Source organism: Mauremys mutica, chromosome 1, assembly GCF_020497125.1.
Source record: "Mauremys mutica isolate MM-2020 ecotype Southern chromosome 1, ASM2049712v1, whole genome shotgun sequence".
In the NCBI taxonomy this organism is placed as follows: domain Eukaryota; kingdom Metazoa; phylum Chordata; order Testudines; family Geoemydidae; genus Mauremys; species Mauremys mutica.
In genome coordinates, this window is record NC_059072.1 from 243,898,958 (window position 1) to 243,917,797 (window position 18,840).

Sequence of the window (18,840 nt, forward strand, 5' to 3'; positions counted from 1 at the left end):
ACAGGGAATAAAATAGCCTTTACCTGAGCCATGTGTCTGAGTGGTTATTGGAACCTGCTAGGGCAAGTGCTTAGCTGCAGTAGCACCTACAGTACTTCCCTCCAAGTTGTGGTACATGCGGCCCGCTACGGGCACCTTAGGGGTTTGGTGTATTCAATTTCTGGGCAGCCTTAGTGTTTACACAGTTAATATAAAGCAACAGGCCAAGCTAAGTTGGGTGGTGCATAACACAGAAATATTTTAGAACTGAACACCAGCCTTGCAAAAATGAAATGAGTTTTATGAGTGTCAGTCTTATCCATATAGTCCACTTCCCAAGCTCTGAGAGGTGCCGAGTGCCTTCAGCTCCCCTTGGCTTTAGGGAAGCCTCCAAGCCACCCTGTACCCTATGCTATTGGTACCATTTGCTCTGGTGTAATCCAGCACTGGCACAGCTGGTCAGTATGAAGTCCTTTGACAGAGCTGAGTCAGGAGGTTGGCATTCAGTTAGAAGCCAGGTCTGCAGTCAGTTCAAGTGAACTATTCCTTACTTCTAGATGCAGTATGTGTATTTGCTACTCCTGGCTTTTCGGGGTCTACTGCCAATACACAGGTGCTTATAATGGACCCTGAAAAGATGTTGTATTTGAGGTCAGCTGCACAGCAGAGAGCACTTTTTTATTATTACAGCTTTACAATGTTTGGATTTTAGAAGCCTTAGTTTTACAGTATCAAGGGCAAATCAAACCTTAAAATGGCAGAAGTTGCAAGCAATGCTATATAGTATGGAAGTATGCACATCTCTTTCTTACAGGGCAAAAGTACCTATCACAGCTGCTGTTGTGGGTTTTTAGAATCTAATTCCTGACATGAAATGCAAATGAGAATAAAATTTCAGACACATTTTAAAAATGCAAATTGCATTTTATGCCAAAGACATTAAATATATTATTTTTCGTGGTTCACTATTAGTTTTTGGGGGAAGATCTCCCTGGGATCTGGGTATTCTGTTCTTTAATTTAAACTAATGAGCTAATTTTTTCATTCATTTACTTCTTGTTTGGGTGCAACGTTCCTTTTGTTGAATGAGTGTTGGAATTTGGCCAGTTCCAAGAATTTGTTGGGTTGGACCATGATGGTGAGTTTTTGCAATTAGGTGAGTTATTTCTACCTGCAAGTCAAGCAGGATAAGTGGTAATTCCTGGGTTTCTTAAATCCACCTTCAGCCTGATGGAAGTTCCTTATGTCCATATCCAATCCCAGTATGGCCAGCTATGTGTGGGTTCTGGAGATTACTTTTGAGAAACTTTTATTGAGAGTTCAGGTAGGAGGTTTTGTGATACCATTTCAGGGACACTACCCATGTGAATGTGGAAATCTTCCGAGATGATGAGTTTTGTGAACATTATCACCAAGTCATGCAGAAGAAATTCTTCAAGGGGAAATCCCAGCTTCTTACAGTTGAAATCTATAAAAGAAAGGGGAAAGAATCCAATATAAGAAAGAGAGGGGAATAAATTACAAAGAGAAAGTTGGACACAGTTACTTCAGTGGGTTCCATTCTCACAGATTCAGGCAGTTCATTATAACTGACCAGATATGCACCAGAAGATGTTATCATCTCTATCCCAGCCTTAGTCATTATCTCTGGAGTATTGGCCTCCTGAAACACAGCATGGTTTCAGGGTAGGTTTCTGCCCCAAGTACAAGCCATATTAATGAATCAGAACTTGTAATAAGGTGATTGGAGGGCATGACAATAGGGTGAATCAAGTGAGTAGTTTCCTGAGTCAGGGTGAGTCATTGGGAGACAGCTGCATTTTACTTAAAATGGTGGCCACAATACAGTATTTAGATTGATTTTTTTATTCCTATTCTATTCTGTACAGGTTTTTGTTTGGCATTTGTCACTGGAGTATCTTACCACCTTCTAGCAGTGCATTAAGCAACATGACTACACATCTGTCACATGTTTGTTTTGTCATCCTTTCCCCAGATGTTGTACACAAGGTCAGAGGAAGAAGCATGAGCAAAGTGTTTTTGTTTAAAAAACAAACAAACAAAAAATATATATACTAGTTGATATGTGTTTATGTTAGAGTAGGCAAGGTTAAAAATGTGCCTTGCACTTGGAGCAGAAAGAGGAGAGTTTTATGGATAGAGGTTTAGTTCTTGTGGAGAGCGCATTCCACAATATCAGAGTGCTCCCCGTCCCCAAGAAAGTTCTGTCTCCCACACAAACTAGCTTTATCCTTATTATTGAGAGTTTTGTTGAGCCAGAGGAGCATAGCTGTTGATCATGTTTTTCATCATGGAGCGTTTGCTAGCCCAACATATCTTGGGCCCAGGCCATGGAGAGCTTTGAAGATAAGGACCGAGACTTAGAACTTGATTCAGATTCTATGGGAAGCCAGTGCGGAGAGTGCAGAGGACAGGTTTGATGTGCATACAAATAGCTGGAAAACTTTGAGGGGGACAGAGATGAGGGGCAAAGAGGGAGACAGACATAAGAATCTGACCCAGAATACACCACAATCAGAGAAGATTGTCCAAGTTGTTTCTGGTATAATAATATTCTCTGTCATTTCTGTCTTTCTTTTTAAGGATACACTATACCAATTTCTCTCTCTCTCTCTCTGTGTCTCACACACACAAACACTTAAGTTCCCATGGACTGGACTGTGAAATCAATAATTCAGACATAGGTTAGGGGTTTGTTACAGGAGTGGGTGGGTGAGATTCTGTGGCCTGTATTGTGCAGGAGGTCAGACTAGATGATCATAATGGTCCCTTCTGACCTTAAAGTCTGTAAGTCTATGAACAGGACTGTGACAGGGCAGAGTGGCCCTGGGACCGCAGGGGTTAACCGTTCTTTCCTAGCAGAGGAAGCCACGCCTGGGAAGCTCTGCTGGGCATGCTCCAACTGGAGGACAGGTATAAAAGCCTGCAGAACAGCTCAGTCTGGGCTGAGCACCGGAGGAGGAGGAGGCACACTGCTAACTCCTGAGAAGAGAGAGCCTGCGCACCAGGATCCAGAGGCCAGCCAAGCTGAGACACTCCCTGAGACCTCGACGGAGGATGTCACAGGAGGAGAACAGAACAGAGAATCCCCCACAGCAGAGAACCTGGCATTTATGGTAGGAAGTGACCCAGGGGAACTTTAGGGGGAAACGGTGTTAGAGCTGCATAGACACTCAGCGTGTTGCAGGCGGATCCCCGCCAAGCGAGTGGCAAGGGGAGCTTGCCACTACCAGGGCCCTGGGTCAGGACCTGTTGGAGATAGCGGGCCCAAGTCCCCCTACCACCTCACCCCCGAACCATGAGGAATCCTAGAAACTCTGGCCACTAGACTGCACTCCCCTGCTTGTGAGGGGGATGGTATGGACTCTGGCCACTAAGCTGCGCTACCCCGCTTGCAAGGGAGTTTGCATGGACTCTGGCTATTAGGCAGCACTGCTCCCACGTGGGGGAGCGAGTGGTATGGACTCTGGCTGCTTGGCCACGCTACCCCGCTTGCGAGGGGGACTGTATAGATTCCAGCCGCTAGGCCGCACCATTCCCACATGGGGGGCGAGTTATATGGACCCTGGCCATTGGGCCACACCACCTGGGTACTTCGGGCAAGGTACACGGACTCCAACCGATATGCCGCAGTACCTCACTGGCCAGGAGTGATTGGGTGGAAGGAGGTCATTAGGCCCACCCATAGAGAGACGGGCACGGGAACGTAAGAGTGGCGAGGTGACGACACCACATCCCACCCCTGCCACAAAGGGGCGCTGCAGTGACAGGCCCACCACAAGGACCTTGGGAATGATGTAAAGATTCTCCAGTGCTGATGAAACTACTGTTTTCACGAGTGCCATTGCTTTCAGTCCACAATGTTCTCCTTCTTTCTTAGGCATGATAACCCAAGAAAGAAACAAGTGACAGCTGTCTGGGCCGAGTCCAAGAGCCACATGACCAGGTTTTGTAAGCAAACATAAAAAATACTGGCTTAAAAATAACTAGCACTGTAAGAGAACCCTAATAAAGGAAAACACAGGGACTGATTCTTCTCCAGATCACACTAGTTCTACACCAGTACAACGACACTGACTTCAGCAGAGGTACTCCTGATTGACATGGGTGTAAGTAATTGGACATTCAGACACTATGGGGCACAAAGAGAAGAGCAAAAAGAGAAGAATACGAATCACAATGGCAAATGAAATTCTCCTCACAGAGGTAAGACAAACAGTTATTGTCAAGGTTAATTTGCAACTACAGATGGTCTAACCTTCCACTTCACATTTATTTAAAAAATGACAGGATAAACTCAATCCGCTGCAAACGTGGCAATGAGAACACAATCTGCACTTTCCCCAAGTGTTCCCCAAAAGGTGTACTTTCCTGTGTTGCTGCCTATCAATGGTTTATAGTTACAGAGGAAATCACTGATTTTTACATATCAGTTACATGATTTTAGAACAGTTACAGTAGAGTCACATATTATGTGGGGGGTTAGGTTCTAAAGTCAACACGTAAGGCGAAAATCGCGTATAGTCAAAATTACCCTTGAAAATCCCTTAAAGTACAGTATACTGTACATGGTTTTGTGTACAGTATACAACCCTGTACAGTAATATGTATAATGTATACAGTAATGTACAGTATATAATAAAGAGTACATATGCAAAATATAATTTTACAGTACTGTATTTTTAATTACAGGGGGTAACTACAGGGGTTCGTCAACGCTTGATGTAGATCCAGGAGACGGAGGTGACGGAGAGCGAGTCATAGACGAAGTGGTTGGCTCTGGTTCAGCTTGAGAAGTTGATTGCGTAGGCTCATCTGCTGCTGGTTGTTTTTCCTTGGAAAACATGGTGATTGGCAACTGTCGCTGTTGTCTCTTGAGTTGCTCAAACATTTCTTGATACGGTCTCAAATCGTCCGTAATACTATGTGTGATTTTGAGGCTTAGTTTCATAGAGGGATCGTATTCAGAAATTAAATCATTCAGGTGGTTCGCTGCTTGGAACACTTCAGCAAATTTATGAAGATTCCAACTTGCTGGCTATTCCTGTTCATAGTCATCATCTTCGGCTTCTGTAGACGATTTTATCAGTTCCTCTAAATCTTCATTAGTCAATGTTTCTTCAATTTCTTCCTCAAGGATGTTGACAAAGCCATCACCACCCACTTGCCTGGCCACCTGAACAATGCATTTCACTTCTTTGTCAATGGTCGGGAAACCCTTAAAATCATTCACACATTCTTTCCATAGGTTTTGCCAACATGCATTGATTGTTTCAGGCTGGATTGCATCCATTGCCTGTTTAATATAAGTGATGCAATTGGCAATGTTGAAGGACTTCCAACACTCCATCACATTAAGATTGGTATCAGCATCCATAGCACCACGTATCCGTGAGAACGTAAGCCTCACATATGTGGCCTTGAAACAACGAATCACGCCTTGGTCAAGAGGTTGGAAGATGGAGGTGGTATTGGGGGGGGAGAAAGATGACTTCACCATTGTTATGTGCAAACCAGAGTGCCGCAGGGTGGCCAGGAGCATTGTCTATGATCAGCAACACTTTAAAGTCAAGTCCTTTCTCTTTGAGGTACCGCTTGACCTCCAGAATGAAACACTTGTGGAACCAATCCAGAAATAATGCTGCTGTCACCCAAGCCTTTTTATTTGATTGCCAGAACACAGGCAGGAGATTTTTGTTCTTGCCTTTTAAGGCATGGGGATTTGCAGCCCTGTAGAGCAAGCCTGGCTTTATTAAATGCCCAGCCGCATTGCCACAAAGCAACACAGTCACGTGGTCTTTAGCTGCTTTGAAGCCAGGGGCTTGTCTTTCTGACTTCAAAATGTAAGTGCGGTTGGGCATTTTTTTCCAGAAGAGCCCAGTCTCATCAGCATTAAAAACTTGTTCTGGAAGATAGTCCTTTTCTTCTATGATTTTCTTTAATTGTTCGGGGTAGGCTTTTGCTGCCTCTTCATTGGCAGATGCAGCTTCACCAGTAGTCTGCACGTTTTTGAGGTTGAAGCGGTTCCTAAAACTGTGAAGCCAACCTTCCGTCTCATCAGAGGTTGAAGCGGTTCCTAAAACTGTTAAGCCAACCTTCCATCTCATCAGAAGGCTGTCCTTCGGCAGGAGGTTTGAACAGCGTGTAGAGGCTAAGCCTTTTCTCGCAACGTGTTGTCATCGATAGGCACATGTTTACGGTTCATGTTTTCCAGCCATAAGTTTAATGCCTTTTCAGTCTTCACTAAAGTCGTACCTGGCTCATCACCTTAGCAGTTATTGAAGCACTTGATACCATGGCTTGACGAATTTCTCTCTTGAATCTTGATGGCACGGATGCTAGATTCGTTGCGGCCATATTTACGTGCCACGTTGGAGACTGACATACCATCTCTCAATAAGTCCAACACAGCCAGTTTTTCCTCCACTATTGGAATAGATCGCTGTTTCTTCAGTTGAGCGCCAGATGAAGTAGTTGGCTTGCATTTAGGGGCCATGTTGTATGAAAAATACATATCTTTACTAGAATCACACTCAGCACAATGAGATGCTAACACTATGAGAGGCACGCGGGAACTGAGACTGACTGAGGGAACAGCAGATTCATGTCTCCCATCTCACGCTCACTCCGGGGCATATGCTCATTGAATGGAATCACCCACACTATTTACAGGTATCTTGTTGTTTTTCTTTTTTTTGCCGAGCACGTATAGTTGAATTCGCGTAAGTTAAATGCGAATAAAGTATAGAAATAGAATTCAGATTCTGAGCCTGCAAAAGTAAGTACAGGTGAGTCGCGAGTATGATGCGACTCACCTGTACTTACTTTTGCAGGCTCAGAATCTGAATGACACAAGGTGATGGCCAGTGGTCTGATTCTTAAAGGTGCTCAGAACACACAGCTTCCACTGGTTTCCATGGGTGTTTGAGGCACTAGGCACCTTTGAAAAGCAGGCCATTCATGTAGTAAGCATCAGTATTGTATCACTTATACCCCCAGGATTCACAGATTCCAATTCTAGTACGCTCAGTTCAGCCACTTGTCCTTCTGAAATAATTATCTTGGAGTTCCATGGTGAATATCATGGGGGAGATCTTTTGCATGAGACCTTACAGTTAAAGGCTCTTATGCTCTCTGTGGATATTGAGGCTCCCTGGCTCCATTTTAGGAGTAGAGGTTTGTTGTTGTAACCCTCATTCAGTGTTCTGGAAAACTGCCACCTGCCGGTTACAATCCCAGCTTGCACAAGATTTGAAGAAAGAACAATCATTCCTTGATTTTCATTCACATTAGTCTTCTTTCACCACTAATAACGGTTGGCTGGTTTTGCCCAAATACTTCCCTAAAAGGTGCTGGGAGAAAACCGAGATAGGCCAGTGTGGTGCCAGGAGAGGATAAATATCTGGATGGTGATAGACAAGGCCATCAGGAATCAAGGTACCGTGACACTATGGTGATGGGCACGGTATAGGAAACTAGGTAGAAGCCAGCCTATCTCTGTCTCTCCTTAAGAGAGATGAAGCCCTTTGTGCACAGATTGTTGTTTCCTAGAAGAGATCCCAGGCATGATTCCTAGGGCTTATCTATATTAACACAGTTTCAGCAAACTGGGGTATAAATCTGCCATGCACTGAGTGTCCATGTGGACCTAGCTACTGCTCACTAAAAGTTCTGTAATGTGTTTTTTATCTACTCTGCTGCTTTGAAACACTAGTAATGGAACTAATGACATACCTATTGTGGTTTCTGAGGGTCAGAATAGCTGTGGAAGTAGGCTTGTTACCTGCTTATAAGTGCCACTAGCAATTTAATAAATTCCTAATGTAAAACAGGTCAAACAGAAAAGTGACATTTGTTTTTGACAAAAGTCCTTGATGCTCTGTCTGTCTGTCTCTACCTTTCTAAAGTATTTGTAGTTGACTTTAAAATATTTGATAAAGATTTTTTTTCCAAACTTTTATGGAATGGTCCTGATCTAATGTAAGTAAGGAAATTGTAGAAAATTGATAAGGGAAGCAAAGGGGCACAAGGCGAAATCTGAAGCCAGACGATTTAAGGAGAAAAAGAAGATGTTTTCAAAGTATAGTAGGAACAAAAAGAATTCTAGTCCATATTAAGGGATCTGAGGCAGAGTGACTGATGCATGCTGATGTGAAATGTTGCAATGAGACAACACTAGGGCATTTGCCAATAAACTCCACTTAAGATTGTTTACCAATTTTAAAAAGCACCCATTTGTTATGCTCACCATTTTAGTGTGGTAATTATGAAGCAAAAATACCTTCTTGAACATTTGCTATCCCAAATGCTTAAGATGTCTGCACCTCTCCCAGGTCCATCAGATGCATACCAAGAGTTTACTGCATGTCGAAATGAGTTACAAGTGAGGGTATTGTGGTTGATGACCAAACTGGATCCACCTTTCCCCATAATGGTTTTTGAAATACTTGAAACATTTAGTTGTTTAAACTCAACTGCTGAGGAAAGTTGAAAACCTAGAAAGAAGCACTATGCCAGTCAGACAGTGAGAGTAGGAGCCTAGATGAAGGGTGAAATCCTGACTCTGTTGAATTCATTGAGTGTTCTGCTGTTGATTTCAATGGGGCCAGGTTTCACTCTAAAGGGACACCAAATAGCCAGTAAGGAGGAAAGTAAGAGAATTAGATAGGGTCAAAGCATTCTTGTGGAAAATGTTACCAAGAAAGGAGGGCACAATCTTCTTCCATTGTATCAGCATCTATATGAAGTTATTGGAAGAGACTTTTAAGGGGAGGAAAGTGTGCTGGCACCAGATAGGCAGACAGAGGAACAAAATTAACCAAATATTATTTTATTTATTATTATTACATAATTTTATTATTAGTAGTATTAATCACATTTATTACAGTCGTTCCTAAGGGCTAACCAAGAGTGAGTCCCCATTGTGCTAGGCACTGTACAAATATGAGCCACTGTACAAAAAACATAACAGAGTCCATCCCTATCCTGAAGATCTTACAATCTAAATAGACAGGACAGATATAAGATAGAGGAAGGTGTAGACCACGCAAGCCGAGTGAGCAATGTGATGGCAGCAAAGAGTTTGTTAGTTCCATGACTTATTCATTTATTTTGTGTGGTGTTACTTAGGAGGAGATGAGCTAAATGGAATGAAGGGGGGGAAAGGGGGATGAGGGGGACAGGGCTGGGAAGGAGAGGGTAAAAGGGGCAGGTGTGAGTGAAACTGAGATGAAGAGACTAGGTGGGAAGGGAAGGAGGAGGGTTGGAGCAAGCAGCCCATCAGCACAGGGCAGAGAAAGCCAAGTCAAGACTGCAGAAAGTTCTCAGAATGTCCAAGGGTCCCTGCTTTGGTTGCTTCTGCTTCTACTGGAATTTGGCATTTTCCCCAAGGCCATGGGGAGAGAAGGAGAGGCACCACCTGGGGCTTAGTTTCCCCAGAGTGTATGTGTAGGAGTCTCCCCTCCACAGTTCTGAGTCAGGGGGTGATGGGGAGAAGGGTGGCCCTGTTTGGACCCCATATTACCCCTTTTCTCTTCACCCCAATGTGGCAGTCCCTACTTTGGCTGCTTCTGCAGCTGCTGCTGCAGGCTGGGAGGAAGAAAGCAGAGGAAGGAAGGACAGCAACATATAAGCTTTGGATGGTTAACATTTAGCTAACAGATATCACCTAGGTCAGTCAGACATCACCATGGTTTACCACCACTACTGCCACCATTCTGCCCTTAAAATCCATGAATGAGTGTGGTCTGAATGCCTAGATTCAGCACCTATGCAAGGCACACGATGTCTTTCTAATGTACTGGGGGGTGCTCAACTCCCAGCTCTGTCCCAGGTCCCGCCCCCATTCTACCCCTTCCTCCAAGGCCCCACCCCTGCCTTGCCTCTTTCCAACCCACCTCTTCCTGCCTCTCCTCCCAGCCTGCTCCACCCATGCCCTGCCTCTTCCCACCCTGTTCCTCCCCAGTACCTCCTGCTTGCTGTGGAACAGCTGATGGCAGCGGGTGGGAGGCACTGGGAAGGAGGGGGAGGTGCTGATCGGCAGGGTCACTGGCAGGCAGGAGGCACTGGGGGGAGGGGGAGGAGCTGATCGGGGGGGCTGCTTTTTTCCCCTGTGGGTGCTCCCAGAGCACCCACGGAGTTGTCACTGATGGTGCCTTGTCCTTACAATAAGGAGTCAGCAAAGAGACTAGAACGCATTAGTTAATGTTACATTAACAGGTAGGTGATGTGGGAAAGTGAGAACGTGCACAAAATCTCTCAAGCCTTTTTTTCCAGGTACTTCCAGAATGGCTATACCAAGCCTAGTCCCAAAAAAAGAGGAGAAGCTTCATATTTGGATCTACCTGAAATATTGCTGGTATACTGGACGGTATCCATGACTACTTCAAGCACACCTTTTGATCAATGTTAAAATTGCTACAGCACAGAGGTTGAAAAGATTCAGCTTAACCTAAGATGATATCTTCAGAATTTCATGGTTTGGACATATTTATAGCCTGGGATACTTTGAGAAAATTATTGCTATGATAAATGAATAACTGTGTGGGAAAGCACAGAGGTAGGCAGAAGCATTTTCTGTATCCTTCTTCTAAGGAAAGTCTTGGATATGTCTTCATACATGATAGCGGGCCTGGCCTGGGACATCAATTCAGAACCAGGGGACTATTACATATGAATTTTATTCTAACTAAAAACTTTCATTTTTGTATAAAGTGCTGCACAGCTTATGTGAAGCTCCACAACACTAGCTTTCTTTCTGTTTCATTTACTTTACTGTCAGTTTAAATTTGAAACTTTAATGAAAATAAATGAGTCCTAACAATTCAGAGACAGCAGGAGAACTGGCAGTAAATAAAGCAACATATTTATGGCTTCATAAAGCAGGAAATCAGTCACTTTTATTATTTCCATAGGAGCTTGTTTTGTGTCTCAATAGTTTACCCACCAGAAGGCTAATTTGTGAGTCAAACACGTCTTGGTTACACTGGTGACTGCTATCTTCCTAGGCCAGCATGATGCATGTCATTTTATTTTCTTAGAGTGACTGGAATCCTTTTCCAGTGGTCTAATAGCTGGAAGATAGTGTATAATAGTTGAATTAGCAAAGTAAGCTGATTGATTTTTGTTACCTTTTATCTTCTATGCCATCACTCTTATTAGTCACCAGTCTTCACCTGTGCATCTTACGGACCATGTGAACATTTTGGCAACACCTTCTAAAGATGGACAGTCCTTTGCCCTTCAGTCTCTCACCAGAGATTAGAAGCTTAGTGTTTCTTGTCCCAAAGAATGATCTGTTATGAAGTCCCTCAGGCCAGACTAAAATATCTTAAAGAAGGCAAAGTTTATCAGAAAGTGAAAGAAACTATATTAAAATAAAAGGAAAATGGTATAAAACCATATATAATTATACAATGAATAGCTGCTGAAGATAATAACTTGTATTGTGGTGGTGTGTAGAGGTTCCAGCCAAGATAAGGGTCCAGCATCCTTGCAGTTAAGGAAAAGAGAAATGCTCACCTCTTTAGGCTGCTGTCAGTTTCTCAGAGCATCTTCCTCTGATCAGCTTGCACCTGTTCAACTCTGGGCCCCTTAATATCAAGGCTGCTAAATGACAGAGCCCTCTTATCTCTCTGGTATCCTTTTCATAAAATATCCCTGAGACCCTCTAAACTAAGGCTGTTAATATATATACGATAATAGCTAGGGAGCAATTAGGGTGGAATAATTAATGTTAGTTCAGGTGTCATCTCTTAGCACATCAAACTAGCAATACCTACTGGATTGAGAGAAGAACAGAGGCATTGTATATAACTGACCCCTCTTCTATGTCTGTATTTGTTTCTCTGACTTTCTTTCTTTCTTTCCTGAAACCCAGCAGTTCAAATGCTCCATTTATCATGCCCATATTTTGATCTAAATAAAATTTTATGGTAAATGGGCTCCTCATTTGGATGTTAATAGGCGTTTTCCCCCTAGGGGTCTGGATGTACTTTTCCATAGTGGTACGCAATAAATCAAGCACTTTTCAGTCATTGCCTTAAAGTTATAGTGATGATTTGAAGCCCTTTGGTGCCGTTTTGCACTCCAGGGCTGTTTTTTGAAGATGCCTGTTTTAAGTATTTAATACTAAATTCTGGTATGATGTAAAGAAAGGCCAGACTAACAGTTGGGAGACCTACTGCATATTTCGAAAGTTAGTGAATTAAAGCAAATGAACACACAATTTAAAAACAAACGAACAACCCCCTCCACCAAGGATAGTGTGTCACAAAATGAACATACCTTTATTCATTTAGTCTGTTGACAATCTTAAGTGGTCATTACTTGATAGAATTTGGAAATTTATTACTAAATGTACTGTAGGGTATTTTGTATGAATACATTCTTACTAATTAGACTTCACTCCTGCAGTAATTTAGCAAGTTTTGCTGAGAAGTTGAGAAGAGACTGGGCCTAATTCATCACAACACTCCTCCAGTTTTATTCCAGTGTACCTTAACTGATGTCAGTGTAAAACTGGAGTAGTGCAGAGGTGAGCCAGGCTCAGATTGTACAGACTAGTAAGCATGGATTAGTGAAAAACTCTGTAGCAGGGGTTGCCTGTTTCATCTACGTCTGCACTGACGAGGCTGTTCTTTTCTAATGAAGTTTATGAACTAAAATCAGATACAGTTTTTTTTGTGGGGGGTTGACATATGTGGAGCCTATTGTGATTTGCTGGGTGCAGTTCTTTGGTTATGTTGGATCTGGGTCCCATTTAGTCTTAACTACAGGCTGCAGAAATGCAGCAATTTTTATGATATCCCTACATGGTGTATATACAGTCATATGATGGTTGGACAGAACAAGGTGCTCTATCATTACAGGGGGAGGGATAGCTCAGTGGTTTGAGCACTGGTCTGCTCAACCCAAAGTTGTGAGTTCAATCCTCAAAAGGGCTATTTAGGGAAGTGGAGTAAAAATCTGGGAATTGATCCTGCTTTAAGCAGGGGGTTGGACTAGATGACTTCCTGTGGTCCCTGACATTCTATGATTGCATTTATCATGCAAATTGAATTGTCTTACACTTGGCAGGAATCCATTTCTACCTGGGCTACTTCAAGGATTTTGAATCCTGGAACGCATTCAAACTGACACTATTACATTTTATACATCAGCCTACTGGAGGAACATTTCCTTTCCATTTAATGTAGAATTTCCTCCAGAAAATTCAGGGTAGACAATATTCAGTCCTAGACCAGCAGTGCTTTGTTTCAGGCCCTGTAACAGGCTGGTCTACCCCTTTAAGGGCCAGGGGCCAGCTAGCCCTGTTTAATTATCAGAATGAAGGGGGGGGGCAGGGTCAGGTGGTGTCTATAAAGGGCTGAGAGCACAGCTGGAGCTAGAGATATAAAAAGGAGGCTAGTTTCTGTAATGGTTCTGGAGCAAAACAAGGTAAAGAGGAAAAGGTCATTGGTTTCCCTGCAGCATGGCCTGAGTCTGGAAACTGATTTGTTTTGTGTTGCTCTGCAATTTTGGGGGGATTGAATTACTAAATTGTACCCTGAGGAAAGGGCCTGAAAGAGCTCTGGGTATGATATGTAAAACCCTTCCTGGGTGGGGGAAACAAGGCCTATAGCCCATGACTGCAGTGGCTTTGTACCACTGGTGAGAGGAGACTTCCACTTTCCAACAGCTTTATTCTAGCCCTGGAAGAAGTAGAGGAATCTGATCTCTATGGGTAAAAACACCTTTTGAAGTCATTTGTAGAAATCTGTGTATAGCACCCTCTGTGGTGGGACTCCTAATCACAGTGACAGGCTTTTCAAGTGACCAGATAAAGGCAGTTAACACAGATACTTTAAAAAGCTCTCTACAGCATTTTTTTAAAACAGTGGCTCCTTAGCACATGCAGCCTATACACAGTGCAGGATGGTATGTGGTGTAGTCAAAGGTTTTACCTGTATTTAGGCAGAATAACCTGCTAAATCGTACCTAGATTTGGTGGCATTATTTTAAAAAACAATTTAATTCATGCTGCTAAGACTTGTCTCTTCTCACTATGTGTGTACACACACTTTTTTTAGTCTTTTAGGCCCAAATCAAGGAAGGCCCCTGAGCATCTGTTTAAATTTAAGCATATGAACAATCCAATTTGATGATTCCAAATCAAACTGGATGCTGAAGGGTCTCTGTAAATACAAGGTATTTAAAATGGAGAGAAACTTAAAACAGATGTGGTCAAAAGCAATAAATTGGTTTTGAACATGTACTCAATGGAGTTAAACAATATCCTTTAATAACAAACCTTATATACATGCTGTCTGCAAATAAGTGACTTCAAGTACTATGGCATATTTATTAGGGGATATATCTTTGGGAGAGTGGCTAATTCAGTCATATATGGTTTAAAAATGAATTCTCTTGACGATTATAACATGTCTCAGATAGGTGTGCACATAGCTGTATTAAACCCTTATCATGAGCGCAGAGAGTACACTAAATTAGGGGGCTAACGGCTGCTGGGTTGTAAATTTAAGTAAGGGATAATTATGATGGAAATCTAAGACAACACACCTTTTAGAATAAAAATCCATGTGTTTATCTGTGATTGCTCCATCTCAAATTACTGAGCGAAAATGTGATAGCTGTGGCTTGCAGAACACTAAAGAATCCATAGCAGCTCCATATCATTAATTAAATCTTGTAAACTTAAATTCTCATCGGCTATTTCCTAAGCGGCATAGGCTTTATTTCACACACTAGTGATGATGGATGTTTTTATCTAGATGCTACTCTGATGATACATTAGATGTTCTGGTCAGGTAACCAATAAAATATATTAGGCTACCACTCTACTTATTTCCTGAAGTACAAGAGTAACAAAGTTGGTATTTCCCTGGTAAAATTGACTACACTGCACTTGTCATAGTAACATACACCTTTGCCAGTTGGAGAACGTTTTTTTTTCACCTTGGCAAAGAAAAACAAACACTTCGCATGTTAGCTTTAATTTTTAATCCTGAATCACGTGGAAGCTGGATGCTGCTCCCAAATAAGTTAACAAGAATTTTGCCTTAGATTTCCTGGGGGTAGGATTGAACCTTTACCAAGTAAGTAAACAAATCCTGAGTTAAACACAATGTTCTTTTGGTACCCGCTTGACTATTTCAGCTAGGACTGATTTTTTTTCCTACTGAAATGATTAGATTTGGAAGGATTAGATTTTTATTGGTAAATGTTCATAAATATTGATTTCATGGCACACAGATAAAGTGATGAAAACATATTTTCCTAGATAATCAAAATTTATAGGTAGGCAAAGTAAGAAAAATGCTGCTTGAGAACATCTTAGAGTTTGACTTAAGGTTATTTCCTTTGTATAGTCTGATGTGATGTTGACACTTTGTGTGTTAATGGTTATAAATCTTTAACTTTTTGAATCTCAGTGTCTGCTGTCATTAACTAACAGTCTGATTCCCCCATAATTTCCCACAACTGTGAACATTTCAATGTTTTTAAACTTTTTTCAATTTTTATTAAACTGACACTATCCATCAAAATTATAAATAAATATAAACATTGAGTTCTGCAGCATAGAAATAGGGCCGTCTCCATACAGTTTAACTAAGTTAAACATTACTTTTAAGAGAACAGCAGCTACTTTGGGCTAGATAATCACAAGACCAAAGCCTCACATTTTTAATGATATCTTTTAAAAAAATCAGCTCATAAAGCACTCCTTCAAATTTCAAGAAGTGCTTCCTAAACTGATTAAAAGCCCCCAAATTAACTGTATAACAGAGAGTTGACACAAGGATGAGATCATTGCCATGCCAGCTTTTGATATCTTCTGTCAAAAATTCTGTTCCTGTTGGCCGCTTCATCCATCTGCTTGCTGAAAATAATCCCTTTAGGGTGTTTTTTTTCTTTTCATTTCTGCATGAATTTTAACTTCTGTGCTTACCACAGGCAATAACAACATCTCTAGTCTCTTCCAAATACTCATTCAGTTTGTTTACCTTTTTAAGGACTTGCTTGCAGAAAAGTAATAGCATCCCAATGGCATACTACATAGGCACACTGGAGCTTTGTACATTTGACAAATGCAATTGAAGTGACCGTCACGTGTATCTTAAATGAAATTGGTGTTGTATATCCTTCACATTAAAGAGAATGTAAGCAATTAGCAAAGTCCATTCTCATTAATGTGTATGCAACCTGCTCAGTATTGTAGCTGAACCATTGTACATATGCAGCAGCTCTTCCATATCAGTCAAAGAAGACTTTGACCGAGTTAATTGCTGTGCAGATCTTGTCCCAGCACTAATTTCATTCAACTTTCTTCTCCTGTGGACAGCTACACACGGGAGTTAATCCCTAGTCTCCATCACCTCTCATCTGTGGTCTAGGGTTGCCAACTTTCCATTTTTCCAAAACAAAATACTACAGGCCCCCTTGTTGCTTAATCTCTGCACACACACACACACCCTGGACTCATCTGCCACCTGTAGAGCAGCGGTTGGAGGAGCTGATGCAGAGCCTGCCTGCCCGATTGGGGTGGCAGGGCTGTCTGACCTAGGAGTGAGGGGCTGGAGAGAGCCAAAGCCCCAGGAGACCGAGAAAACGAGATGAGCCATCACAGGCAGCAAGCCCAGCTGCCAGCCCCACTCCTCAAGGGCAGTGCACTGTCAAGCTCCCCCCTCCTCCAGCAGCAGCTGCTCTTCCTGCCCTCTTGGTGGCAGAGGCCAATCGCGGTTACTGTGGTAACCAGACTTTTGGTGTCCAGACAACAGTGCTGACCAGACACTGCACAGGTCCCCTTTTGACTGGACTTCCTGGTCGAAAACTGGGCACTTGGCAACCCTACACCAGTTGTCAGACTAGAGTAGAACTCCTTGTTGCTAACTGGAAAAAGCAAGGTCAAATTCTACCCTTATCCACATGCACGCTGCGCAATTTAATTCAGTGGCATTTCAGGGACTTTATGAAATTGTGCTAGGGTTTGGGGCATTCCAGGCTGATAGTGGGGAACAAATTAGGGAGGTGTTGGAATGCACAGTATTAAAGTGACTGTATGAAAGTCAGCATATAATTTTAGGCTATTCTTGGGCTGATGCAGCTATTGAGTACCTTTAATACATGAAGAGCTATATATTAGTGTATCCTAAAGGCACTATGTTCCTAGAGCAGTATTTATCAGCCTTACAAATATGATTTCAAAAAGGAACAGGGCAGGCAAAGCCTATTGCACCAACCTTGTGAGTCATAAAAAAATTCAATTGATGGTTTCTGACCGTATCTTATAGAGGGCAGAACACATTTTAAGAAAGTATCTCAATATTAATGTGCTTAATGGATGCTACCCGTCCAGAATGCTTAATCTGATACATCATCCAAAAAAACACTTGCAGAATAATAAATAGTCTGAGGATATGGAAAACTGCAGGTCAGGAGCAAATTGCAATATACCTCCACCATCTGATCACAATTTTTAAGTGAAGGGCATTTGTGCTGTTGCTTTCCTGTCCGATTTGAAGAACTTCTACTCACACTAGTCTTCCTGAGTGTGTAGTTTCTTCACTTACCTCACTTGTCTGTCTTATAACCCTCCCTTCCCCCTTATTGCAATGCCTGACTTCTTGTGCATTATGGCAGGGTGCTGCTAGAGAGGCCTTAATCAGCTCCTGCCACTCCAGCCCAAATCAGGGGGACTGGATTGGGGCTGGGTAGCAGGGGCGGCTCCAGACCCCAGCACGCCAAGCGCGTGCTTGGGGCGGCATGCCGCGGGGGGCGCTCTGCCGGTCGCCGGGAGGGCGGCAGGCGGCTCCGGTGGACCTCCCGCAGGCGTGCCTGTGGAGGGTCTGGTGGAGCCGTGGGACCAGCGGACCCCTCTGCAGGCACACCTGTGGGAGGTCCATCGGAGCCACGGGACCGGCGACCGGCAGAGCGCCTCCCACGGCATGTCGCCCTGCTTGGGGCGGCGAAATGTCTAGAGCCGCCCCTGCTGGGTAGATAGTCTGATGCTTGCCTGGTAACTGACCACAACTGCCAGCCTGTTAGCAGGAGCTATAAGGCTGGGAGGAAGAGCTAATGGGGGTTGGAGACCAGGAGGCTCAGGCTCAGAGGGAGGTGAAAGTCTCCTAGTCTGTTGCTGGCCAAACCCTTGGTAGGTCAAGTTGTTGTAAAAAGCCTGTATATAGTTGGAAACTGCTGGGGGGGGACTTGATCACAAATAAAGAGCATGGGTGTTGCGCCAGCCTGAAGTGTCCCTGAGTCTCTGAGAAGAGGGGGGAGAAGGGCTGAACCAGAGGGGCACGGCGTGCACCCCATTACATGCGTATTAGATGGGAAATCATATAGTCTCAGCAATTGGCTCACTTGGCTAACTATTTTGACCAATTTGATAAGATGGGCAGTTGTCATTCATTTCTTCACTCCCATAACTTTTCCATTGGGAAGAAAAATGTTGCTGCCTTTGTGCTGCTCTTTGTACTCCACTCTGTTTTTTCTGATTAAACCGTAATACAAAGTGAACAGCTAAAATCTGTAAAACTCACATCATTTTTAAAGTACCTTATTCTTAAAACTCCCCTTGAGAAGTAGTCTATTATTATCCTATTTTACAGACAAGGAAACTGAAACCAGTTATGCTGAGATGGACTTGGAGTATTCTCAAAATAAAAATCTCCAGACTAGTGGGGACATGGATTCTAAACCTAGACACAGATTGAAGTGTTGTAACTGCCACCAATTCTATAATAGGTAAATCACAGTGCTATGTCTGAACCCTTGCATTTTAGGGTAATCATTTTCCAAGTCCAGTTCTGCTTCCAAGTCTTGAGGCAATGGCAGGGT

At 42.9% G+C, this 18,840-nt stretch overlaps 1 long non-coding RNA gene across 1 annotated transcript; it reads right to left on the bottom strand.

The window, feature by feature from the left end:
- Positions 1-685: 685 nt before the first annotated feature.
- LOC123362105 lies at positions 686-11,652 on the bottom strand. The gene is made up of 3 exons (XR_006576343.1): positions 11,521-11,652; positions 10,946-11,072; positions 686-1,447 (listed from the first exon to the last, which is right to left on the bottom strand). It is a non-coding gene; the product is annotated as an uncharacterized LOC123362105 (long non-coding RNA).
- Between the last annotated feature and the right edge of the window lie 7,188 nt (positions 11,653-18,840).